This window comes from Bos indicus x Bos taurus, chromosome 16 (genome assembly GCF_003369695.1).
Source record: "Bos indicus x Bos taurus breed Angus x Brahman F1 hybrid chromosome 16, Bos_hybrid_MaternalHap_v2.0, whole genome shotgun sequence".
NCBI classification, from domain to species: domain Eukaryota; kingdom Metazoa; phylum Chordata; class Mammalia; order Artiodactyla; family Bovidae; genus Bos; species Bos indicus x Bos taurus.
In genome coordinates, this window is record NC_040091.1 from 53,962,259 (window position 1) to 53,986,732 (window position 24,474).

At 44.3% G+C, this 24,474-nt stretch overlaps 1 long non-coding RNA gene across 1 annotated transcript; it reads right to left on the minus strand.

Moving 5' to 3' along the window:
- Positions 1-20,474: 20,474 nt before the first annotated feature.
- On the minus strand, positions 20,475-23,947 carry LOC113906183. Its single transcript, XR_003514811.1, has 3 exons — positions 23,580-23,947; positions 22,577-23,159; positions 20,475-21,575 (listed from the first exon to the last, which is right to left on the minus strand). It is a non-coding gene; the product is annotated as an uncharacterized LOC113906183 (long non-coding RNA).
- Between the last annotated feature and the right edge of the window lie 527 nt (positions 23,948-24,474).

Sequence of the window (24,474 nt, forward strand, 5' to 3'; positions counted from 1 at the left end):
TTTCAGATCCCCCTCCATCCCCAGACCAACAATATCAGCCCCTGAATCCTCAGCAAGGAGCCTTCATTTGGGTGCCCTTGTTTACAGACACTGTACTGGTTAATTTTATGGGACATTGATTCTGGGCATTTCTGAGATGGTGATTCTGGGAAAGATTATCATTTGAATCCACCAACTGTGTGAAGGGATCTGCCCTCACCAATGTGATGGGGCTTCATCCAATGCCTGGGGGCCTGAATGGAACAAGATACTATCTTTTCTCCCTCTTTCTCTTCTTCCCCATGAACACAGCAGCTTCTGGCTCTTGAAACTTGAGACTCTGTGGCTTACATGAGTGGTCCCCTGGTCCTCAAGACTTTAGCCTCACACTTGGAATTATATCACCGGCTTCCCCCATTTTCAACCCTGAGTACTGGCCTGAGTTATAAAACTGGATTTCCTGGTTCTCTCGCTTACAGAGCAGACCATGGGACTTCTCCATCTCTATAGCCCCTTTGAACTCATCCCCACAATAATCCCTTCTAATACATACCTACATATACAGATTGCTCTTGACCAACATGCCATGAAACTGCTCCGATCCTCTTACTCGTGGACATTTTTCTATAGTAAATATAGCACTACCCCACCTACAGGTGCTTAAATCTCAGGGTGTGGACCAAAGGTAGGGAGAGTTGACTATGAGTTATAAGGTGTAAATAGAGGGAGTTTTTTTTTTTTTTTTTTTTTTTTTTTATGGGCTAATAATATGTGGATGATAAAACAGGCTTCCCTGATAGGAAGAGATAGTAGGTGTTACAGGAATAAAGTACATCTCTCAATGACATAACCTAACATATAAAAGGATGCAATTTCTTAATGTGACTTAGAAATACTAAAACCAAGTGATGCACCTGTATGATTTTAGTATTAAGACAAAAGGAAATGGATGTCTTTACTGGTCAAAACTGCACACTCATGTTAGGCATGGGTTGTAAGGACAAGGGGTCCTGGCTCATCTGCATACGGATGATGCCTTCCAGAACGGAGAGTCTTGACTTGTGAAGCGAAGCCATGTCACAGCACAGAAGGAGAAACTGAGACCTATGTGGAATCACTAGGAGAACAATGAGAACTGCTCATGTCCAGGTTCACGGCCTGAATCAGCAGTGAGGACCATGTCAAGAGTCTTCTCTCCAATGGTTCATGGTGAATGAGTACGTTTTCCTTGTTGTGTGCAGTTAACCCACTGAGCCATCACAGAAGTAAGGAGGCAAAGATGTCCCAGACAGAATAGAGAACTGGTGGGAATAATGGGGATTGAAGATCATAGACAATTCAGTTCCCTTTCTTTCAGTAACTGAAAGTAACTGAAGATTTCTGAGATGGAACAGAGAAAACAGGTCATATCAGGAAGGGCACCAGTCCATACACACCAAAGTTTTCTTTATTTCTATTTCTTTACAATCATCCACCCAGGAATGATGCCACATGTACATCCCAAGTTTGCTCTAAAAAATTAGATTCTTTTTTCTGATGCTATAAATACATGCCCCAGAAAGTCCCATCACCTCCCCGAGTCTATATTTCTCTCTGCAATCCTGAATCTCCCACCACCTTTCCTTTTCCCATTCAAATTAAACTAATGTCTGAAGCCATAGGTGTGTTTTCACGTTAAGAAATCCCCATGTCCTAGAAGCCAGTTTCCAAGTGCACAGAGAAAGTTTTGGATAGAGGCAACCATTAGGCAGGGGTTAGTACAGCTGTATATAATGGGCTCCACATGATCGCATATGTCATCACTACGGTATGGACAGGGACTTAGGAAAATCCTGATGGTCTTGGGCTGGACTAAGTTCCTCATAATCTCCATCAGTGGAGCCTGAAGCTGGGCAAGTCTGCCTTCCAGAGGAACACCCTGAGGGCTGTAACTCTCCTGAGGGGCAGGATACCATTCTTGCCTTAAACAGGGCAGCACAGCAGTGTGTTATAGTGTCTTCTCCATGACAGCCATGGATAGAAGGTCCCACTTAGGTTGAAGGACTTGAGATGTGAGCAGTGGCTCAGGGCAGGCAGGATGGCCTCAAACTGAAAGTCCCTGTTCCCACATTGATCTAAGTACAGTTCCTGGAGGGTGGCTGCAACTTTCTCCAACAGAACTTGGAGGAGCTCTGGATTAAAGTTGACCAACAAGACACCACTCAGATCCAGGTCTTTTAGCTAAGAGATGTTCGGGCACTGGGACAGGGGGGTCAAGTCTGATTCTGTTAGCTAGCAGTTAGTTATTCAGAGGTTTTCCAAGGTTGTCTTAGGGACTTGGGGAGAAACCAAACAATTAGTTCTTGGAAACTGGGTGTCAGCTATCTACAGGTGATTAGACAGATGGTTTGTTCAGGGCAAATGTTAAGTCTGACCATCTGATGAAGGTCAAAACACTGATTGCCCAGTCTCGTTCTAGGCTCAGTCCTGTCACCTTCACTATATAACTGAGTCAATTCACAGAACCTTGAAAGTTTTCTCCCTCATCTATCAAGCAGTGTACAACATGACTCCACTTCCTTCGGAGGATGAATGAATATAATGCAATGCACTAAAATGTGTTCAGAGGAGAGGCTGACACAGCCTCAGTCAAGTATGAACATCCCTAATTTTTACTGCTGTGTGATTGGATGAAAAATCATTTTGGCTAAGGCTTCCTTCAGTCCACTGTTGGCTCTATATGCCTACACATCTGGACAGGTGAGGCTCTGGGGAGATGTGTATAAAGAAGCAACTTACACGATCCCACAACATCAAGTGTGATGCCAGTCTAGAGGGGCTCACTTACATCTCTGCATCCTCTACAAATTTTCTATCACTTTCTATTACCCTTTTCTCTCAGCTTGATTAACATCATCTCCTGAATCATGCTTTTCCCTTATATTAATTACCTCATTTATAGCACAAGTCAGTCTTTTACAGAGAGATCAATTAAGACATCCTCATTGTGGTGACAAACCTTGTGATCACAAGTTTTTCCTTAGAAATGCTCTGGTCTGATGTGTTTTCCACATGTAAAAGTCCTTGTATTTTCTATATTTTAAGTCATTTGACATAGACACCTCTATTGAAGGAAAAAGTTATCAACCTTCTAGTGCCAAATCCAAACATTTCAGTCTATAATCTATACCTCCCTAGCAGCGTGTCCCTTTCAAGAGCTACTATGTCAGGTCAGCCCGCAACCTTGATTTGTGTGGTCATGGGGCACCACACTTCAGGACACAGCGCCTTTGATATTCTAATGTTATGTTCAGTGTCACCCAGCCAGTGGTCCACTCTCACCTGAGCAACTGGTCCAGGCAGCCTTCAAGGAAGGAGGGAGACTCCATATGGAGATCCTCGAGGTGGCCCAGCCTCAGGAACTGAGAGGTGATTTGGACAAAGTGATACTGCTCCTGCTTCTCACAGACAGACATGTGGATGGGGAAGAGATGGAACCTTTGTAAATTACTCACCTGGCCCAGGAAAGGAGCAAACACGGCCAGGGTGGACAGATGCCAGCTGCAGTTCACATTCACCTCCTGGATACAGTCCAGCTGCATCATATTCAGGACCTTAGTGATACTTTTCATGGCATTGCAAAGATCTTCAGCTTCTTTCAGCACAAGTGTATGGATGCTTTTCTCTGCTCCACCCACCTGAAAAGGTAAGTGAGGAAGTTGTCCAGGGTCCTTTTTTCAGGGAAAGGTCTATGAAAATCCTCAGTGGAGCCACACGCTGCTTTGCCATCGACTTGGACTCAGCCACTGGTGCCCTTCATGACTTGTGCATCTGGGAGTGCTGGCTCCACCCCACATGCTCCAGAAGTTAGGGCCAAAGTCCCTCAAATCTAGCACCCATAGTTTGTACTTCCTATTAGGGAAAAAGAAGATTGGTGGGGATGCATTAAAATCCACCCAGAAAGAAGCTACAGCATAGAATCTGGCTACACGCTGCCCTCCTCTGCTGTAACTTCAGATTCCTGACTTCACAGGCTGCCTTGTCTTTTTCCCTCTCTGACTCCCTTTCCTCCATCTCCCTTTCCCCTCTTCTCCTCTCTGATTCTCCACTTTTAGTAACTCTAAGCAGGACTGGGAAAAGGTAGGGAACATCCTTTCAGCTTCCAGAAGATATTTCTCTTAGTGATCCAAGGCCTCTAGGCTTCTTCACTGCCATCCTCAGGTTCCGGTAGTCCATCCCTTCCCATCCACATTCCCTCACCCTAGCTGTCTCCTCCAGGACACCCAGGATTCTACCAGGTTACTCACATAAGACTCACCTGGAGCGAACCTTCTGGGCAAGCAGGTCATCAAGTGCTTCCAGTACTGCCTGTAGAGGCCCCACATGTGGCATGTCCATCAGGTTCCCCAGAGGCAGGTATATAAAGGGTCAAGCTTGCACCATGACCTTCAGGGTCTCAATGCATCTCCTATCGAAGGCTTTCCTGAAGAGATGTGAGAAGAGCTCTGTGGGTGGAAACTCCAAAGCGGAAATGGCTGAGGCCTCACCCCTCAGCAGGCTTGTTCCTGCTAGGTCCAGGAGTCTGGATGGGCTCTGTGTGTTGCCAAAACTTTTCACTCTCATCTCATATTCAAAGAATTTGTTAACACAATAAACCACTCATTATATACAAATAAATAATACGGATATTTATTAGAGAATTATCTAGCTTACTTTCAATATACTAACATTAAAAGAAAAAAGAAATAGAAACAGCAGAGGATACATTACCAAATTGGGTTTTAACCAACATCCAGATTAATCAGTGCTGCAAAGTCCCCTGTCACAGCACATCTGGAGTCCCAACTGGGAAAAGGTCACAAGCAGAGCATCAGCTCCGTGGGTGAGACATCAAAATTGCAGTTCAATGTTCCTGCTTATAATCCCAGGACCGAATCATCATCAAACTGTAAGTCTGGTTTCCTGTTAATGCCGTTTGTTTTGTCTTGTAAAACTTGGAATGTTGTTAAGCCTGGGGCTTGGTTGGCCAGGCCCCCTCCAGTTCAGTTCAGTCACTCAGTCCTGTCTGACTCTTTGTGACCCATGGATTGCAGCATGCCAGTCTCCCCTGTTCATCACCAACTCCTGAAGCTTGCTCAAACTCATGTCCATTAAGTCGGTGATGCCATCCAACCATCTCATTCTCTGTCATCGCCTTCTCTTCCTGCTTTCAATCTTTCCCGGGATCAGGGTCTTTTTCAATGAATCAGTTTGCATCAGGGGGTAAAAGTATTGAAGATTCAGCTTCAGTATCAGACCTTTCGATGAATATTCAGGACTGATTTCCTTTAGGATTGACTGGGTGAGTCTCCTTGCAGTCCAAGGGACTCTGAAGAGTCTTGTCCCCAGCTCAAAAGCATAAATTCTTCAGTGCTCAGCTTTCTTTCTATAGTCCAACTCTCACATCCATACATGACTAGGAAAAACCATAGCTTTGACCACATGGGCCTTTGTTGGCATAGTAATGTCTCTGCTTTTTAACATGCTGTCTAGGTTGGTCAGAGCTTTTCTTCCAAGGGGCAAGTGTCTTTTAATTTCATGGCTGCAGTCACCATTTGCAGTGATCTTGGAGCCCCCAAAAATAAAGTCTCTCACTGTTTCCACTGTTTCTCCATTTATCATGAAGTGATGGGACCAGATGCCATGATCTTAGTTATTTGAATGTTGAGCTTTAAGCCAACTTTTTCACTCTCCTCTTTCACTTCCATCAAGAGGCTCTTTAGCTCTTCATTTTCTGCCATAAGGGTGGAGTCATCTGCATATCTGAGGTTATTGATTATTTCTCCCAGCTTTCCTGATTCCAGCTTGTGCTTTATCCAGCCTGGCATTTCACATAGTATAGTCTGCATATAAGTTAAACGAGCAGGGTGACAATATACAAGCTTGATGTACTCCTTTCTTGATTTGGAACCAGTCTGCTGTTCCATGTCCTGTTCTAACTGTTGCTTCTTGACCTGCATACAGATTTCTCAGGAGGCAGGTAAGGTGGTCTGGTATTCCCATCTCTTGAAGAATTTTCCACAGTTTGTTGTGATCCACACAAAGGCTTTGGCATAGTCAATAAAGCAGAAGTAGATGTTTTTCTGGAACTCTCTTGATTTTTCGATGATTTATAGTGTTGCAAGTCTTGCCATCACAGCAGGCAGTCACTCCCAGTCACTCCCAGTCAGGGCAGTGCCCAGGCAGGTTAGAAGCAAAGTCAGAGGCCTGCTCTGCTCTTTTGCCTCTGAAGCTTGAAGAAGACTACGTCTATTTTATTTCCCTAACACTCCACATACTCATCCTGACTATGTTCCAAAAGGAATCATGTGGAACCTACCAGGGAACAGGGCAACCATTTCCAGCCAAGAATGAGCACACCTTAGGCTATCCTAAGGAATCCACTCAGGGCCAAGGTCACTGCTCTTGCAAAGGTAGAAGTGAGGCACTTAACCTATATTACACTGTGGGCTCAGGAGGCACAAAGTGATACCTCTTTTCCTACTGGATTTGGAACAAGCATCTCACAAATACAGACGAGGAAAAAGGCAACAACTAGCTCATTCAGGTCCATCCACTGCTTTGCTTAATTTATGTCTCATCTGGAAGTGAGTACCGAGGACCCTGAAAGCTCACTCCAATTTTTACTTATTTTATTTGTATTTATTTTTATTGTTAAAAAAAAACAAAACATTTTTATAGGGCTCCATGACTTAGAGCCCTAAATCTATGGGAAGAGGAGGGTCATGTGGATCAACACAGCCTCTATCTTTAGTTACCGCCGTTAAAGTTATTGATAAAAAATGAAAAATATACACCTAACTTGAATTATATTTATGTACAAGAATCATTTTAAATGTTAATAAATAAAACACAAACAGATGGTTTTCATTTAAAATATCTAATTAGTCAGGACATTTAAAAGTGATATCAGGCAAAGCACAAATTTAAATGTTTGGGATTCAGGCAAAACTACACTGAGAAGCAAAACAATACCTGAAACATGGTCATCTGAAAGAAGTAATTTTAAAAAACTTTCCCTGCCATCCAGAGATACATGCCACTCTTCAAAATTAGCTAACCATGGTTTAAAAAAAAAAGCGGGGGGGGGGGGGGGGGGGCTGTCCTTATATGAGGTTGGAAACTTACTGCTCTGATGTGGCTGGTGGGATGCTCAGACCTCAGACCTCAGACCTCAGACCTCAGACCTCAGACCCTGTGAAAACCTAGCAGTATCTCCAGAGCCAGAAAATTCTGCACTTCTTTTCTAGTTCTGGAGATTTTTATAGGTTTTCCTAATCCCATCACCCCTCTATTCCACTACTAACTCAATCATAAAGGGATACTTGATTAGATTGTGGAGTGATCATTGAATTGATTCTGATTGAATCTTCATTTTTTCCCTGGTTGATTGAATCAGATATACATGCAGGAAGCAGAAAGATGGCAGGGGAATTAAGGACTCATTGATTCACTGTACAAATATCGTTTGAATTCTATCAATATTTATAGTTATATTCCTGAATATGATAAAAAAAAAAGAAGTTATTGGGTTTTGACATTGGACAGAAAAATTCCAAAGCTGAAAGTTTCATTGTTGGGGGGACTTTGGCCACATCAGAATTATCAAATGTTCCTGAATGAAAACAGCCTCATGTAAGCAGTGGGATGTGCCAAAAGAAACAAAATACAGGGTTCCCTGTATCGACTTGTCACTCGGTATTACGTAGGAAACACAGGAGACTGTGATATTCTTCAGGCAGCAAGGAAAGAGCTTCTGGGGCTTGGTTGGTCTTCCAGCCTTAAGCCAAGCCTTCTCTTAAGGTGGACAGGTCAAAATGTATGTAAAGAAGGAAGAGTGGGTCAGGACAGTTTGGAGCTGGGCATTTCAAAAGGGACCATGTGAATGATTGCAACAGTATAAAACAAATGTGTGTGTGTGTGTGTGTTTAATGAAGGGGGGAGATTAAAGACATTTTCTGGGTGACATTTAGAAAATAAAACATAATAGCACAGACAGTGTTTCCCTAGATGGTGTTTCTTCCCAGAAATTTGAGATCAGCACAGCACACAGCATGAAAAGACTAAGTCTAAGAATGTGAAAAAAGGTGAGGTGTGAGTCATGGGACCAGACGTTTCCAACACTTAGAAGCACCAAAGTTGGGCACTGTGAGCTCTTTGGGAACTTGAAGTCAGGAAGAAAAAAATGTGAGTCAGTCTCAAATAACCCTGTCATCCTGGGGAAGGTGCTACCAGGAGAGGTTTTCTTTAAGATTTTTTTTCTCACTAAGGACACTTTCTAGAAATAGTCCCAGCCATTTTCAAGGGGTCTTGGAAGCCAAACCATAATCCTACTGGCCCCTTACCAAGTGTATTTAGATAATAACTGTTTCCTACATCTTAGCTGAGTTCGACACAGATTCTGAACAATGTGATGCCATTAGGCATAGGAATAAATTTCTATTTTCTCTTCATAAATACCAACACCTTTCCTACACTAAATTCAGAAGCTCTATTTGGTATTTAATATTCTACCACTTTCAGGGATACTTCCAGTTTGGGCTGCATCACAAAGAAGTTCTTTTTGAAGTTTAGGATGACACATAAAGGATGACCCTGTCTTATCTTCAAGAAATTTCTATGCCTTTCTCCAACCCCTCTTACTTGATGCCCATACAATTCTTTTATACCACTAGTAACCAAGGTGAAGACTCTTTGAAAGGTCCTCTCACTTGGTCACTTTGCAGACGATCTCTTTCACCACATTCCTCCCATGGGTATAAGTGGCCTTTACATGAAGTAGGGTTAAACTTGATTTTATTTGATAGACATTTTAAATCCTAGGTCATCAATCCCTTTCATTAATGACCTGCAATCGGGTTAGATTGGCAATAATGTTAATCATAAACATCTCTGTTTTTTTGAAGACAAACTCGGTCAGCAATGGTATAGGCACTTTTTATTCTTTACTAAAATGTAAATATCACTACTATTTCTCCCATTCTTAGGCTGGTGAACCAAGGTCTTTGCCAAGTAAAGGAATCTGCCCATTTCCAAGTAGTGAAAAATTAGCTGAAGGGATGAGAAATACCCCTCCAATTGTCAGGCAACCTAAATGTTGGAAAGGGCTGATTGTGAGACTTCACCTGACATTAGTGGAAGTGTGAAAACTTCAGAATCTAAGCTGGGGATGTTCCTGTGGGATCACAGTTACCATGAGATCAAAAAGAATATTGTTTTAAAGTGGCAAGTTGAAACTAATTTTCTGAAAGAAAGAAAGAAAAAAAAAAAAAACCTCGAGGGCAAATATGGAAGCTACAAAAGTGGCCAGACTCCAAGTGAGTCCTTCTTGGATTTTTCAGAATCTGGGAGATACATGGAAGAACACTTCTCGCCTGAGCAGTAATCAGCTGAGGGTGTTTTGTCCAAGGAAAATCAGAGACAGACACAGGTATAAGAGACGACATCAAATATTAGTTAGGATGATGACAATAGAGACAAGGATACCCTAGCACTTCGTGTCATCCAAATTCAACAGATACAAGTGGTAGGAACTCAAGGAGCAGTGTATTTCCTGGCTGGTAAATTCCTAAGAGAAGACATCAGGTCTGCAAAGGATATTGGCTGAACCAACCTAATAGATGTTTTGCTGAGTGCAGCCCATCTGGACCAGATATTAATAGTGGGCAGTAAGGAATTCTGATCAGATTCTTAGAGTGATCAGATATCAAGAGTGGGATTTCTCGCTGAACTGACTTAGAATTCTTATTCAAACTGATTTTTATAAGGAAGCTCTCAGATAATTCTAGGAGAAGGTCCATGAGCCTGAAAAAATTTTAGTCAAACAAAGAATGTTTTCCCTGCTTCACTTCTGTAACCCAGTGAACAGGTTCATCTAGAGGGGATTCAATAGACATTCTCTCTCAGTTTCACTTGTGGTCATCTCCTAAGCTTTTCCTTGTGGACAAATATTTCAGTTGCCATTTCAGTAAACAAAGGCTGTTGCAGCCAAAAGGCCATTATCCACTGCAGCCACCCTCCCCCCTAGATAGTGCGCTGAGGGAAATTCAAGGAGGAGAAAAGTAGATGGTGTCCTGTGGAGGTTAAGATGCATATCATATGGATGACTTCAATAAGCCCAGACTCTTGCCTCTTTCCATACATAAAAAGGCATGAAAAGGAACTTCCTCAGTGGTCCAGTGGCTAAGAATCCACCTGCCAGTGCAAGGGACATAGGTTGAATCCCTGGTCTGGAAAGATCCCACATGCTGTGGAGGAACTAAACATATGTCCCACAACTACTGAGCACTCAGCTAGAGCCTGGGAGCCATGACTACTGAAGCCCACATGCCCTGGAGCCCATGTTCTGCAATGAGAGAAGCGATCAAAATAAGAAGCCAACGCACTTCAGCTAGAGAGAAGCACCTGCTTGCCAGAAGAAGAGAAAAGCTGTGCTCAGCAAGGAAGAAAAAATAAGTAAGTACAATATCAGTACAGACAAAATAAGTAAAAAAATAAAAGTATAAAAATGAAAAAATAATTTTAAAATGTGTGAAAATCATTAATTTAAGATATATTATTTTAATCATAGGCAGTGATCTTTCAATGTTTTCTGAATGTTTTTTCAGCAAATGATCTTAGGTACTTTGGCTCCCCCTTAAATTTCTGAACAATTCTAATCTTCTGTAAAGTAACCAAATAAAACATATTTCTCATGTCTGAGGTTGTGCGTTTTTTTGTCATATGACATGCTCTTCCAAGACCTTTTCTCAACCCACAGCATCCTGTACCCACTCATCTGAGTTCCAGGAATTAGATGGAAACTGTCAACTAAAACATTAGTCACCACCTGAAAGTAGAGAATTATTTTATTTGGCGGGAATACTTATGACCCAAGCCTGGGCTTCCATGGTGGCTCAGACGGTAAAGAATCTGCCTGCAATGAGGGAGAACTGGGTTTGATCCCTGGGTTAGGAAGATACTCTGGAGAAGGAAATGGCAACCCACTCCAATATTCTTGCCTAGAGAATTAAAAGGACAAAGGAACCTTGCGGGCTACAGTCCATGGGTAAAATAAGAAGCCTGGGTAAAATAAGAACCTTCCAGAACCCAAGCACCACACCCAGAGAGCTGGAGAATTCAGGTTTATTACGCTGGAGGGCCCAGAAGTGTTAACACTTACAGCTCTGGGCCCTGATCAAAGGGGTTACAAAGTTTTATCTGGTGGATCCCTGTATTACCAGAAGGAAAGGAGCCATTGGCCAGGAAAACACTTTGTTGTGTACAGAACAATTATGAATTGCCCTCTTTTAAGATGAACTTTAGCGCGGGCGGCTGCTACCGGCGCATTTAGCATGGCTGAGAGGAGCTACCCCACGTCCGAGGTCAGGGGCAGAAGCCTGGAGGACCCCATGCCCGAGGGGAGGTGGCCAAGAGGAGTAACCCCACGTCCGAGGTCAGGGGCAGTGGCCGAGAGTGTCAGGCTGCGACAGCACAGGAACGGCGGAGAGGAGCTACCCCACGTCCGAGGTCAGGGGCGGCGGCCAAGAGGAGCTACCCCACATCCCAGGCCAGGGGTGGAGGCCAGGAGGACCTACCCCACGCCAGAGGCCAGGGGCCGTGGCCAGGAGGAGCAACCCCACCTCCAAGAAGCAGTGGCTGCAGGGGCGCAGAAGGGCCTAGAGGAGCTACTCCACGTTCAAGGTTATAAGGGGCAGCGGTGAGGAGATACCCCTCATCCAAGGTAAGGAGCAGCGGCTGTGCTTTGCTGGAACAGCCATGAAGAGATACCCCATGTACAAGGTAAGAGAAACCCAAGTAAGACGGTAGGTGTTGCAAGAGGGCATCAGAGGGCAGACACACTGAAACCATACTCACAGAAAACTAGTCAATCTAATCACACTAGGACCACAGCCTTCTCTAACTCAATGAAATTAAGCCATGCCCGTGGGGCCACCCAAGATGGGCGGGTCAATATGGAGAGGTCTGACAGAATGTGGTCCACTGGAGAAGGGAATGGCAAACCACGTCAGTATTCTTGCCTTGAGAACCCCATGAACAGTATGAAAAGGCAAAATGATAGGACACTGAAAGAGGAACTGCCCAGGTCGGTAGGTGCCCAATATGCTACTGGAGATCAGTGGAGAAATAACTCCAGAAAGAATGAAGGGATGAGCCAAAGCAAAAACAATACCCAGTTGTGGATGTGACTGGTGATGGAGGCAAGGTCTGATGCTGTAAAGAGCAATATTGCATAGGAACCTGGAATGTCAGGTCCATGAATCAAGGCAAATTGGAAGTAGTCAAACAGGAGATGGCAAGAGTGAACGTCGACATTCTAAGAATCAGCGAACTAAAATGGACTGGAATGGGTGAATTTAACTCAGATGACCATTATATCTACTACTGTGGGCAGGAATCCCTTAGAAGAAATGGAATAGCCATCATGGTCAACAAAAGAGTTTGAAATGCAGTACTTGGATGCAATCTCAAAAACGACAGAATAATCTCTGTTCATTTCCAAGGCAAACCATTCAATATCACAGTAATCCAAGCCTATGCCCCAACCAGTAACACTGAAGAAGCTGAAGTTGAACAGTTCTATGAAGACCTACAAGATCTTTTAGAACTAACACCCAAAAAAGATGTCCTTTTCATTATAGGGGACTGGAATGCAAAGGTAGGAGGTCAAGAAACACCGGGGGTAACAGGCAAATTTGGCCTTGGAATACGGAATGAAGCAGGGCAAAGGCTAATAGAGTTTTGCCAAGAGAACGCACTGGTCATAGCAAACACCCTCTTCCAACAACACAAGAGAAGACTCTACACATGGACATCACCAGATGGTCAACACCAATATCAGATTGATTATATTCTTTGTAGTCAAAAATGGAGAAGCTCTATACAGTCAGCAAAAACAAGACTGGGAGCTCACTATGGCTCAGATCATGAACTCCTTATTGCCAAATTCAAACTTAAATTGAAGAAATTTAAGGGGAAACCACTAGACCATTCAGGTATGACCTAAATCAAATTCCTTATGATTATACAGTGGAAGTGAGAAATAGATTTAAGGGACTAGATCTGATAGACAGAGTGCTTGATGAACTATGGACTGAGGTTCATGACATTGTACAGGAGACAGGGATCAAGACCATCCCCATGGAAAAGAAATGCAAAAAAAGCAAAATGGCTGTCTGGGGAGGCCTTACAAATAGCTGTGAAAAGAGGAGAAGTGAAAAGCAAAGGAGAAAAGGAAATATATAAGCATCTGAATGCAGAGTTCCAAAGAATAGCAAGAAGAGATAAGAAAGCCTTCTTCAGCGATCAATGCAAAGAAATAGAGGAAAACAACAGAATGGGAAAGACTACAGATCTCTTCCAGAAAATCAGAGATACCAAGGGAACATTTCATGCAAAGATGGGCTCGATAAAGGACAGAAATGGTATGGACCTAACAGAAGCAGAAGATATTAAGAGGAGGTGGCAAGAATACACAGAAGAATTGTACAAAAAAAGATCTTCACGACCCAGATAACCACAATGCTGTGATCACTCACCTAGAGCCAGACATCCTGGAATGTGAAGTCAAGTGGGCCTTAGAAAGCATCACTATGAACAAAGCTAGTGGAGGTGATGGAATTCCAGTTGAGCTATTTCAAATCCTGAAAGATGATGCTGTGAAAGTGCTGCACTCAATATGCCAGCAAATTTGGGAAACTCAGCAGTGGCCACAGGACTGAAAAAGGTCAGTTTTCATTCCAATCCCAAAGAAAGGCAATGCCAAAGAATGCTCAAACTACCACACAATTGCACTCATCTCACATGCTAGTAAAGTAATGCTCAAAATTCTCCAAGCCAGGCTTCAGCAATTCGTGAACCGTGAACTTCCAGATGTTCAAGCTGGTTTTACAAAAGGCAGAGGAACCAGAGATCAAATTGCCAACATCCGCTGGATCATCAAAAAAGCAAGAGAGTTCCAAAAAAAACATCTATTTCTGCTTTATTGACTATGCCAAAGCCTTTGACTGTGTGGATCACAATAAACTGTGGAAAATTCTGAAAGAGATGGGAATACCAGACCACCTGACCTGCATCTTGAGAAATTTGTATGCAGGTCAGGAAGCAACAGTTAGAATTGGCCATGGAACAACAGACTAGTTCCAAATAGGAAAAGGAGTACGTCAAGGCTGTATATTGTCACCCTGCTTATTTAACTTATATGCAGAGTACATCATGAGAAACGCTGGGCTGGAAGAAGCACAAGCTGGAATCAAGATTGTCAGGAAAAATATCAATAACCTCAGATATGCAGATGACACCACCCTTAGGGCAGAAAGTGAAGAGGAACTAAAAAGCCTATTTATGAAGGCGAAAGAGGAGAGTGAAAAAGTTGGCTTAAAACTCAACATTCAGGAAACGAAGATCATGGCATCTGGTCCCATCACTTCATGGGAAATAGATGGGGAAACAGTGGAAACAGTGTCAGACTATTTTGGGGGGCTCCAAAATCACTGCAGATGGTGACTGCAGCCATGAAATTAAAAGATGCTTACTCCTTGGAAGGAAAGTTATGACCAACCTAGATAGCATATTCAAAAGCAGAGACATTACTTTGCCAACAAAGGTCCATCTAGTCAAGGCTATGGTTTTTCCTGTGGTCATGTATGGATGTGAGAGTTGGACTGCGAAGAAAGCTGAGCGCTGAAGAATTGATGCTTTTGAACTGTGGTGTTGGAGAAGACTCTTGAGAGTCCCTTGGTAAGCAAGGAGATCCAACCAGTGCATTCTGAAGATCAGCCCTGGGATTTCTTTGCAAGGAATGATGCTGAAGCCGAAACGCCGGTACTTTGGCCACCTCATGCGAAGAGTTGACTCATTGGAAAAGACTCTGATGCTGGGAGGGATTGGGGGCAGGAGGAGAAGGGGACAACAGAGGATGAGATGGCTGGATGGCATCACTGACTCGATGGACGTGAGTCTGAATGAACTCCGGGAGTTGGTGATGGACAGGGAGGCCTGGCGTGCTGCAATTCATGGAGTCGCAGAGTCTGACATGACTGAGCGACTGAACTGACTGACTGCATGACATCAGACTTTAGCGGACAGTTGCTGCTGCTGCTAAGTCACTTCAGTCGTGTCCAACTCTGTTCGACCCCATTAGACGTCAGCCAACAGACAGCAGCCAACCAGGCTTCCCCGTCCCTGTGATTCTCCAGGCAAGAACACTGGAGTGGGTTGCCATTTCCTTCTCCAATGCATGAAAGTGAAAATGAAGTCATTCGGTCGTTTCTGACACTTAGTGGGCAGTGCTGACTGTTAATAGGCTCAACTAGGGGTTTCCCACTGGCACCCCACGCCAGTACTCTTGCCTGGAAAATCCCATGGACAGAGGAGCCTGGTAGGCTGCAGTCCATGAGGTCACTGAGTCAGACACGACTGAATTCACTTTCATGCATTGGAGAAGAAAATGGCAACCCACTCCAGTATTCTTGCCTGGAGAATCCCAGAGACAGGAGAGCCTGGTGGGCTGCCGTCTATGGGGTCGCACAGAGTCAGATACAACTGAAGCCACTTAACAGCAGCAGCAGCAGGGGTTTCCCACCAGCCGGGAACAGCTGTTAGGACACAGAAGGGGTGTGGGGGGTCCCTGACCTTTACACAAACAAACATTGTTTCAGTAGCTCTGAGAAACCTCTTGGGGGAGGGTGAGGCATGGGCAGGGATCCGGGGGCGGGGGCGGGCTGGGAGGCTATATACAAGTTTGTAACAGAGAGAGCAGGCAGTCTGAACATCAAAGATTATTATGAGGTTAAAAAAAACAAAACAAAAATCAGGTATCAAGTTGTTGCAGAAGCAGGACCTTCCAGAACCCAAGCACCACACCCAGAGAGCTGGAGAACTCGGGTTTATTACGCTGGAGTGCCCAGAGGAGTTAACACTTTCAGCTCTGAGCCCTGAACAAAGGGGTTACCAAGTTTTTATAGGCAGTGCGTGCCATCAGACTTTAGTGGGCACTTCTGACTGTTAATAGGCTAAACTAGGAGAAGGCAATGGCACCCCACTCCAGTACTCTTGCCTGGAAAATCCCATGGACGGAGGAGCCTGGTGGGCTGCAGTCCATGGGGTCACTAAGAGTCGGACACGACCGAGCGACTTCTCTTTCGCTTTTCACTTTCATGCACTGGAGAAGGAAATGGCAACCTACTCCAGTGTTTTTGCCTGGAGAATCCCAGGGACAGGGGGAGCCTGGTGGGCTGCTGTCTATGGGGTCGCAGAGTTGGACAAGACTTAAGAGACTTAGCAGCAGCAGCAGCAGGGGTTTCCCACAAGCCGGAACAGCCATTAGGACACAGCGGGTGGAGGGGGGAGGTTGGGGGGGTGCCTGACGTTTACACAAACAAGGGTTAGGCAGGATTATAGGGGCTGGGTAATTGCAAAAGTAGAACAAAAGGGAGTGCGGTAAATTTCAGCTCCTAGCGTTGTTGTAAATTTCTATTCCCCTGCAGCGTGGGTGGGCGGGCCAGAAACTATGTAACTTAAGTGTCTTTTCAAGGCACAAGCTGAGTTACAGAAGCAGAATAGGCATGAGGTTATTTCTAGCTGGGTGTTAAGTTTTAAATTTTCCTCTTCAAAGTTAAGGAATTTAGCACTGTGGGAAGATGGAAGCCTCTGGGCTCACCATAAGCACCTCAGCTCTCTGGGGCCAAATCCTGTTTCCTGCTTCACCTTCAGTTCAGTTCAGTTCAGTCGCTCAGTCCTGTCGGACTCTTTGCGACCCCATGAATGGCAGCATGCCAGGCCTCCCTGTCAGTCACCAACTCCCGGAGTTCCTTCACCTTAAGGGGTGGCAAAAAAGGCAGATAGCTGCTTCTTCCATTCCTCTAGCTCCTCAGCAATCACCCTGAGGAGTGGCGACATCTGCTGGATTGGAGGTTTGGGAGCCCTCATTCAAATTAGGGCCAGAAATCATTGGTGGCTGCAACATTTCTTCTTTATTGAAATGGCAGGAGATCTTTTCATTTCACAAAACTTTCTGTACATTCTATTCAATATTATTGTAAACCTAAAACTGCTCTAAAATATAGTAATATATTTAAAAAATATACTTGGAAGACTTGTGGCTCAAAATTTTATTGGTATACATATTTTTTAAAGAAGGAAATCTTGTTCATTTATGATCAAAATCAGTTTTAAAGTCTCATTTGTCTTTTTCTGGCTTCAAAGCAGTAAAACATTTTTAAATTACCCACATGCATTCTTAAAAATACTACATTACCTCAATAACCTTTAAAGAAATTATGTATATAAATCTCTGTGCAAGTATTTATACACAAATGGCATTTACAGAATTTTTTTAATATGTATTTATTTAATTATTTGGCTGTGCCTAGTCTTAGGTGCTCTCTTGGGATCTTGTGACCCTGTGTATGTGTGCGTCTGTGCTCAGTCATGTCCGACTCTTTGCACCCCATGAACTGTAGCCTACCAGGCTCCTTTGTCCATGGCATTTTCCAGGTAAGAATACTGGAATGGGTTGCCATTTCCTTCTCCAAGGTCTTAACCAACCCAGGAATCAAACTCACATCTGGGTCTCCTGCACTGGCAGGCGGATTCTTGGCCACTGTGCCACCTGAGAAGTGTGAAGATCTTTTAGTTGTGGCTTACACTTAGTTGCAGGACTTGGGATCTAGTCAGTGCCCCCTGCTTTGGCAGCATGGAGTCATACCCCCTGGACCACAAGAAAAGTTCTAGGATAGCAAGACAGAATGAAAGTTCTAAAGTATACTGTCCTGATTACAAAATTGAATTCTATCCTCTGGGTCTGATCTACCAGCAGGAGGCCTAGGAGACCTGAGGCTCAGAATGTTTATCACTGAAGATGAATCCAGTCTCTCCTATGCTCTCCCACCCCCAGCCCCCCTGCACTGGCTGCTGGAACAACTTGGGTGAATCCTGATTCATTGGTGATGGCATGAAATATGTGAGGCCAGTTTCAGTCCCTGGGGTTTGGTTTCCTCACTGTTGTCAGCAATAGAGGGTAAGTTCAAGGGATGAAGAGTAATGCTGTTCACTGTAAGGAAGAAGATTAAAAAAAAATACCTTATGAAGTTCTTACATAATAAGGGGCTGTTGCTCAACAACTTCAGGGTCAAGCCCTCAACAAGCAATATATCACTGGATCTTACTAAAAGTCCCATAAACAATGTGTGCATCATTATATTCATTGTAGGGGGAAATCAAAGCTCTGCCTAAAGCTATAATCCCAGCCCCATATCCCGTTCCGCCCCAGAATAAGCAATCGTAGCCTCTGAATCCTTAGCAGGGAAACATTATTTGGTTGCATTTTGTTTAGACACACTGTGAGGATTAAATTTACGTATCAACTTCACTGTAAGATGACATGCCCAGTTCTCGGGTCAATCATTCATTCTGGGGGAATCTGCAAGGGAATTCCTGGAGGAGATTAGCATTGGAATCAGCAGAGTAAGTCAAGAGATCAGCCCTCACCAGTGTGGGAGGGCATCGTCTTATCCTGTGGGGGCCTGATGGAACAAGGGCTACTGCTCTCCCTCTCTCCTTGGCCATGAATACTGGAGCTTCTGGCTCTTGAACCTTGAAACTCTAGGACATACACAAGTGGGTCCTTTGTTCTCAGGCCTTTTGCCTTGACCATCACTTCCACTGCTTTTCAAACTTAAGATAAGGTCTGAATTAAACCGTAGTTTTTTCCTAGTTCTCTAGGCAACAGACAGCAGACAGTGGTACTGTTAAGCCTCTGTAAATCATATCAGCCTTTCTGCACCTGTCTATATAACAGGTGAATCTTGAACAACATGTGGTTGAACTGCTCAGACTCACTTCAATGAGGATTTTTTTTTTAACAGTGATTGAATTTGGTCTATATGTAGTTGGTTGAATCTGAGGATGATTAACTGAGGATAGGGAGAGCCGACTCTGAGTGACATGAAATACGTAACATGTATTTGTTATACTTTTGAACATTCTGATAACCAGAAAAGCTGTCCTTGACTTTTTCTGATAGGGAGGGACTGGAATTGTAATGGGAATTATCAGCCAATTCTTATGTGACCAACCACCCCAAATGATATAATTCTGGAATGCAGTATGGAAATAATAAATCCATGTTAAATGTTTTTGCTTTTCTAGCATTTTACTAAAAGAAATTTGGAAGTCTGGCCACCATTCGATTATATCTATAAGGAATACTATCCACCCATGGGAGGCATGAAATGGTGAAACCAGTTTCAACCTTGTTGGCAGTGGGGAATACATCTTGCAGAAATGAGGGCCTTGCCTTTGAAGTGAAGCACACACAAGGGCAAGAAACTGTGACTTATGCTCTGACTGGTAGAAGCATAAAGGAAACCCACACCCAAGGTCATGGCCTGTGCCAGCAGTGAGAGCCCTCCAAGACCTCATCACTCCAATAGTTCACTGGATACTGAGTTTGTTCCCCTTTGTGTGTATTGACCCCACTGAACAGTCACAGAAGTACTAAAGGAGGTAAGAGCTGCCCCGGAGGTCGGGGGGCGGGATCCTACATGGTGGTTCAGACAGTAAAGAATCAGCCTGCAATGCAGGAGACCAAGGTTTGATCCTTAGGTCAGAAAGATCCCCTGGAGAAGGAAATGGCAACCCACTCCAGTGTTCTTGCCGGGAGAATTCCATGGACAGAGGAGCTTGGCTGTCTACAGTCCATGGGGTTGCATAGAGTCAGACATGACTGACTGACTAAGAAAACACACACACACACACACACACACACACAGGAGATGCCCCCAGAAAGAATAAAGAAGTTACAGGAATGGTAAGGTTTTGAATCATGGACATCACTGTGCCTTTGTTTTTTTAATCAGTAACTGGAGAAAGTTGAGGCAATAAATGAACACAGAATAATATATCATGGAGGATAGCAGTTGGTTTTCTATGAGTGTCTATTAATTCTTTTAATTAATTTTTATTGGAGTAGATTTGCTTTATAATGTCCTAGTATTTTCTTGCTATACAACAAAATAAATAAGTCATATCTATACATTTACCCATTCTCATTTTAGATGTCCTTCCTATTTATGTCAGCTGGAGGATCTCTTTATTCCTAATAATTTCTCATTTAAAAAATTTTTTTAAATTTTATTCTTATTTTTTTAACACCAAAAACATTTTTATTGGAGTACAGCCAATTAACAGTGTTGTGATAGTTTAGGTGAACAGTGAAGGGACTCAGCCACACATATACATGTATCCCTTCTCCCCTGCTAGCTCAGACAGTAAAGAGTCTACCTGCAGTGCAGGAGACCCAGGTTTGATCCCTGGGTTGGAAAGATCCCCTGGAGAAGGAAATGGCAACCCACTCCAGTATTCTTGCCTGGAGAATCCCATGAATGGAAGAACCTGGGAGCTACAGTCCATGGGGTTTCAAAGAGTCAAACTCGACTGAGCAACTCCACTCACTTATTCTCCCCTAAATCCCCCTCCCATCCAGTCTGGCACATAACATTGAGCAGAGTTCCATGTGCTATACAATAGGTTCCCGTTGGTTATCCACTCTAAATATAGCTCTGTGTACATGACTTTCCTAAAATCCCCAACCACCCCGTCCCTGCAGCAACCGTGAGTTCATGTTCTAAGTCTGTGAGTCTCTTTCTGTTTTGCCAGTAAGCTCATTTGTATCATTTCTTTTTAGATTTCACATATAAGGGATGTCATATGATATTTCCCGACAATTTCTTCACAACTGTCTTCCCAGGGATAACTCTAACACATGGGTCTCCAACGTGTATCCACTCAGGTTCATATCAGATTCTGGAAGCACATGTCCATGAAAGTCCCATCCTCTCCCAGAGTCTACAAATCCCCCTGCAATCCTGCACCACCCCCACTATCACCTTTCCTTTTCCCGTTCACACTGAGCAGATATCTGGAACCCTAGGTCTGTGTTCCCTTCATGATATCCCCAAGTTCTAGATTTCCATTTCAAGGTGCACAGAAGCAAGCAACGCCCTCGGCAGGGGCAGGACAGCTGTATACAATGGGCTCCATGTGATGGCATACATCCTCACCACAGCGAGGATAGGGGCTGGGGCTAATCCAGACGATACTGGGACGTCCCAAGTCTCTGAGAATCTCCAACAGCTGAGCCCGAAGCTGGGCAAGTCTCGCTTCCAGGAGAACACCCCGAGGTCTGTAACTCTCCTGAGGGGCGGGATAACGCTCTGGCCTTAAACAGGACAGCACAGCCGTGTGTCGCAGCAGCTTCTCCATGACGTCCATGGACAGGAGGTTCCCACACAGGCTGACGGCCCTGAGCTGGGAGCAGCGGCTCAGGGCAGGCAGGAAGGCCTCCAGCTGGGAGTCTGTGATCCCACACGCGTCCAAGTCCACTTCCTGGAGGGTGGCTGTGACTTTCTCCAGCAGAACTTGGTGTAGCTCAGGCCTAAAGTCAGTCATGGTGACACCACTCAGATCCAGGCCCTTTAGCTGACTTGATGTTTAGGCTCTGGGACAGGGAAGTCAAGTGTGATTCTATAAGCCAGCAACTGGTTCTTGACAGGCTGTCTAAGGGGAACTTCAGGCACCTGAGGAGAAACCAAACAATTAGTTCTTGGGAACCAGGTGCCAGATCGTGTACAGGTGATAGACAAATGGTTTCTACAGGGCCATGTGTCGTCTGACCATCTATTGAGGGTCAATATGCTGATTGGCCCAGTCTCCTTCTAGTCTGAGGGCTATCAACCTCACTGCGGTACTGAGTCACTTCACAGCCCCTCCTGTATCAAACGGAGTACAACATACTTCACTTCCTTCTGAGGATGAATGAAGTTCATGGAATCTCAAGAACATGCTATGAGGAGATCCAGAGAGAGTCTCCATCAAGTGTGGACATCATTGAATATTAGTGTTGGGAGTGTTGGGAGACGAGATTTAAAAATGGTTTCACGTATGGCTTCATTAAGTCCAATCTTGAGCTACAGATCCTGTATCTCTGGCCAGGTGAGGCTCTAGGGAAGCATGCAGAAGGAACAACTTACACAAGATCCCAGAACATGAAATGTGATGCCAGTCTAAAAGGGCTCACATTTCTGCATCGTTTGCAATCTTTCTATCACTTTTTATAGTTCTTTTCTCTCAGATTGATTAACGTCATCTGCAGAACCATGCTTCTCCCATATATCAGTTAACTTACCTAGGGCAAAAAACACCCTTCTACACGCAGCGAATTTAGAACAGGTTCATTGCGGGCACCAACCTTGGGAGCATAGAGCTTCCCTTCAGGAATGCTCTGATCTGATCTGATGTAGTTTCCCCGCTTCAATGTCCTTTTTACTTACCTATTTTTATCATTTCATTATAGACACCTCCAAAGAAGGAGGAAATTACCAACTCTGGGGTGCAAACATCCCAGTCACTAATCTGTATGTCTCTAGCAGGGTGTCTCACAAGAGCCACTAGACCAGTGTAACCCGCTACCTTGATTTGTGTGGTTGTGGAACACCACATTCTAGGAGACAGCAACAAAGGAGACAGTGCTTTTGACATTCTAATGCTCAGTGTTACCCAGTCAGTGGTGCACACTCACCTGAGCATCTGGTCCAGGCAGCCTTCAAGGAAGGAGGGAGACTCCAGATGGAGATCCTGGAGGTGGCCCAGCCTCAGGAACTGGGAGGTAATTTGCACTGGGAGGTAATCCTGCTCCTGCTTCTTAAAGGCAGACACATGGATGGGGAAGAAACGGATTCTCTGCAAATTACTCATCTCACCCAGGAAAGGAGCAAACAAATGTGGCCAGGGTGGACAGATTCCAGGTGCAATTCACTTGCACCTCCTGGATACAGTCCAGCTGCACCATGCTCAGGACCTTCACAATATTGTCCACTGGTGTTGAAACAACCATCAGCTTCTTAACAACACAGGTGGATGGAAGACTTTCTCTGCTCCACCCACCAAAGGAAGAAGGTGAGGAAGTTGTCCAGGGTCTTTTTCTTCAGGCAAAGGTCCATAAAAATCTTTAGTGGAGCCAAGTGCTGCTTTGTCATTGACCTGGGCTCAGTCATTAGTGCCATTCCTGAGCTTGAGCACCCATAACTGCTGGCTCCAGACCACATGCTCCAGAAGTTCTGGCCAGTATATTTCGTAAATCTAGCACCCGCAGTTTGCACCTCCTGGCGGGGAGAAAGAGATTGATTAGGATGTATTAAAACGTACACAGAGTGAAAAAAAAAAAAGCCTCACAATGCGACAACAGACTGCCCACCTGTGCTGTAACTTAACATTCCTGATGTCACCAGCTGCCTTGCCTTCTTCCCTCTCTAACTCACTTTCCTCTTTGCCCTCTTATCCTTTTTGATTCTCTACTTCTAGTAACTCTAAGCATGACTGAGAGGGGTTGGGGAATCTTCTTTCAGGCTACCCTTCATTAAAGGCACTATTATACTTCCAAAAGGTAGTTCCCACAGCAAGCTAAGGCTTCATCATTGTCATCTTAGAACTCTCTGATCCACCCCTTTTCATCCACATTCCCTCAACCCAGCTGTTTCCCTGGGACTCCCAGGAGTTTACCAAGTTACCTGAGTCAGACTCACCTGTATCGGACCTTCTGGGCAAGCAGGACATCGAGTGCTTCCAGCTTGTAGGGGCCCCACATGAGCCAGGTCAATCAGGGCCCCCAGAGGCAGGCAGCCAAAGGGCCAGGTTTACACCATTGATTCCACGGTCTCAACACATCTTCCATGGAAGGCTTCCAGGCAAAGGGTGGGAAGAGCTCTGTGGGCAGACTCTCCAGAGTAGAAAAGGCCAAGTCATCATGCCTCAGCAGGTGCATTCCCACCAGGTCAAGGAGTCTGGGTGGGGTCTGGATACTCATGCTGACTTTGCTCCAAAATGACTCCTGTAGAAACTGCCAGGGAACAAGTGGTCCATTTTAGGCAATTCAGTAGCATACCTTAGGCAGTCTCCCTACCCTTCCAAGGAATCCACTCAGGGCCAAGGTCACTGCTCTAGCTGGGATGCAAATGAGGCACTTAGCCATAATACACTAGGCAGGGGTCGGGGGACAAGGTGTTAACTCTTTCTTTACTCTGAATATGAACTAGCGAGATTGCTAGTACTAAGGAGGCAAAAGGCAACCACTAGCCCATTCAGGTCCATCTACTGCTTTGCTTTTTTCATGTTCCACCTAGAAATGCATACTGAAGTGCATGAAAGATGACTCTATCTTTATTTGGGGAAAATATTCTGACCATCACTTAGAGCTCTAACTCTATGGGAAGAGGAGAGTCATGTGGATCCATACAGCCTCCATTGTCAGTTATTCCTAAGATGAATGCCATTTGTGAACTAAATATGTATCTTAAACTTCAAGAAATAAAATTCCAAACTTAGGTGCTTCATTAAAAATATCTGCTTGGTAAAGACATTTAAAATGATACCAGTTAAATCACAAATCAAAATGTTTGAGATTCAGACAAAACTACACTG